At 45.8% G+C, this 2,792-nt stretch overlaps 1 long non-coding RNA gene across 2 annotated transcripts; it reads left to right on the top strand.

Moving 5' to 3' along the window:
- LOC148056252 (uncharacterized) lies at nt 1–2,520 on the top strand. Of its 2 annotated transcripts, none has more exons than XR_015703773.1 (3): nt 1–325; nt 548–652; nt 2,008–2,520. It is a non-coding gene; the product is annotated as an uncharacterized LOC148056252 (long non-coding RNA). The 2 variants fall into 2 exon arrangements; XR_015703774.1 differs by having other exon boundaries at nt 2,047–2,520.
- The last annotated feature ends 272 nt before the right edge of the window (nt 2,521–2,792 follow it).

A 2,792-nucleotide genomic window follows, 5' to 3' on the forward strand; every position in this document is an offset into this window, starting at 1 on the left:
TATAAGCAACTGGTGACTGCTGCAAATGGCACATATGGATTTCAACCTCTCAGTCTTAGCTAGAAGGTCCCTGCTGGGGTCTTCAGCAGGAGGAGAGGGGAAAGAAGAAAATGGCGTAATCTGGTTTCCCAGAGCCAGGTTAAACCACAAGCAATGAACAATCCTGCACATGTAGATGTTTCAGCCAGTTACATGGGTTTGTGATACTGCCCTGTGTCAGCACTACTCTGCTTACTGAAATGCTGGCTGTATCCAGAATGGGGACGGCTCTCTGAGGACTCGTTTCTTTGCTATGCACCATGTTTCCAGGGCTCTGGACTGCCAGGTTTGTGGAGATCTTCGATATTTAGCAGTGGTTTTCCCTCCAAGAAGCTAAAAAAGGGGGCTAGAGACCCATGGTGTACTTGGCAGCAGTATTGATCTTCAACGCACAAGAGAAATCTGTTAAGCCAAAAAGCTGTAAGGCACCTGCAGTCATTTCTATTTAATTAATGTATTTCTTCACTGCAAACTCATTTAAGGGGAGCACGCTGTTTTTATAATTTAGAGCTGGATCCAGCGACCGCTGCAATCAATGGGACGGACGCCGATGCCTGCACCAGGGGCTGGGTTTTGCAGCCACCGCTCACTGCACCCCCTCAAGTGCATCGGGGTGAGTCTTCTGCAGTCTTGCCATAGTTTTGAATCATGGCTGTTGTCAGCTGCACTACACGCTGAATTGCTTTTCGGTGCAGATTATTGTCCCAGCAGCTGGGCTCTGCGTCCTCTGTTGCCTGCACGCCATGGAGCTGTGCTAATCACCCTGAGCACCAGACGGGTCTTCTCTAAGACCTCTGTAGGTGTTCACGGAGATTGTCCCAGCCGATCTGTCCGGTTTTGGGGACATGTTTCAGGTAGACCAGAGCACGTGGCAGGGCACCACCTGAATCTGCCAGCAACCTGGCCAGGCGCACTGCCACACCGAAGCACTGCCATGTGCCAAATTACCCACAGTCAGCTTTGTCATTAGGTAAGATATGAGGACAAAAGAACACGTTTGCTTCAAAACATTGATCTGCAAAAATAAATTGAATTACAGAAAGGCAAAATAATGCTGTTTGCTTTAGGGCACAGCTACATTTAGATTCTAATTTTCGTAGTGCAATTCGTTTAAGACAAGACTGAACAGCACAAAATGTCCTTGAACACAACAAAGACAGAGAAGCTTTTCTGTAACATGTACCCAAAGTTAATGAGATGAGAAAAGTGCTTTAAGGGGTGTACCTTTGTCCTATTTGCCTGTAGTGCAATATTCTATAAATGGATGCCATATGGTCATATACTTAATGGTATGTATTACTTTTCAAGTGGATGAGCCGTTCAAAGACAAGTACGTCCCAGAGGATTGCTTTCTATAGCCTATGACTTAATTATTTGGTGCACGAGGCTTGCTGGCCCAAATTTAGTAATGGGAGCCAGCCAGTTACTTCAGAGAAACATCTGACCATACTTTTCTATGTGTGTTTACATGTTGTTAATATTTTACAAGGGATTAATTCGAAAGCACTATACTAGATACTTGTGAAGGTTTTGGTTTGATGCAGAACCCAGGCTCTGCTCCCAGCCCCATCAGCCATGCTGAGTCCCAGCTCCATAGCTGAGCAAGTAACTGGACAGATTTAATTTTGCATGTCACGACATTGCTGTCCTTCATCCTTTGAGTCAGCTGAACCGATGCTCTCCAGCTGGTTCATACCCACCTTGGGATGAATGGGGTATCTGATGGGGTTTGCTCTCATTCTTGCAGTTCACTGAGCCATGGTCCTTTTCTATCCTTTGCTCTGAGACAACCCCTTCCCTGGAGCCCTCGTGCCCACCCCACAGAGTGCCTGCCCAGCTTTTGGGCACGGCAGGACACGAACACGGCTATGTGGCTCCCGACCGCCCGGCTGTGTGTCTGGCCAGCTCAGACCACAGGCAAAGCAGCTCCCTGCACCTCGTCACCGTGGTATTTCTGTCATTCTCCAGGCCATATCCAGCAATGTGCGTAACTGGTTTTGTGTGCAGGGGAGAGCCTGGCTTTCGGGGCTGACACGTGGAAATGAAGCTCATCCTTCCCCCACCGGTGGCAAAGCCCATGGGGAGCAGCAATGGGCTGTGAAATGCAGCTTAGAGCGGCGATAGCGCTTGCACAGACTGTCCCGTTGAATTAAATGAAGCTCGCTCAGCACCTGGCCTAAAACCCAGGCAGAAATACTGACTGTTGCTTAGCATCACCACAACACTGAGAGCTAAAGATTTTCCTTTCTTCCTTTGCTGTTACTTCTCTGACCTTCATTAGTTCTGCAAGCACCGAATGCAGGGCCCACATGGAGACAGTTATCATAAAAAAATGAATCCTGGCCCCTTAATTAGCTCCTCATTATCTGAGAGCTCCATATTGAAGCATTAAGATGTTGCAAAGCAATTTGTTGAGTTTCCAATTAAAACTTTTTAGAATTGTTGAGCCTTTTAATACTTTGTGTTTACAAATTGCCTTGGACCTACACCAATATACACATTTTCTTCGCTGGGGAAATATAGCTGAGGAGCTGATAGTTATTAATATAAAATCCTTGGTTTTAATAAAGTCATAAACCATGTCAGTGAAGCTGCTCTTTTTATACCTGATACAATAGAGATGACTCTCTCTGAATGAATGCAGAAGAGTAAGAATCATTAAGAAGGCAATTATAGGCTGATTTCCTAATAACTCCACTTTTACAACACTGTAAAAACAAATGTACACATCCCTCTTTATATTAATTTACCCT

Source organism: Nipponia nippon, unplaced genomic scaffold (genome assembly GCF_047370975.1).
Source record: "Nipponia nippon isolate SJK-2023a ecotype South Korea unplaced genomic scaffold, ASM4737097v1 scaffold_16, whole genome shotgun sequence".
In the NCBI taxonomy this organism is placed as follows: Eukaryota; Metazoa; Chordata; class Aves; order Pelecaniformes; family Threskiornithidae; genus Nipponia; species Nipponia nippon.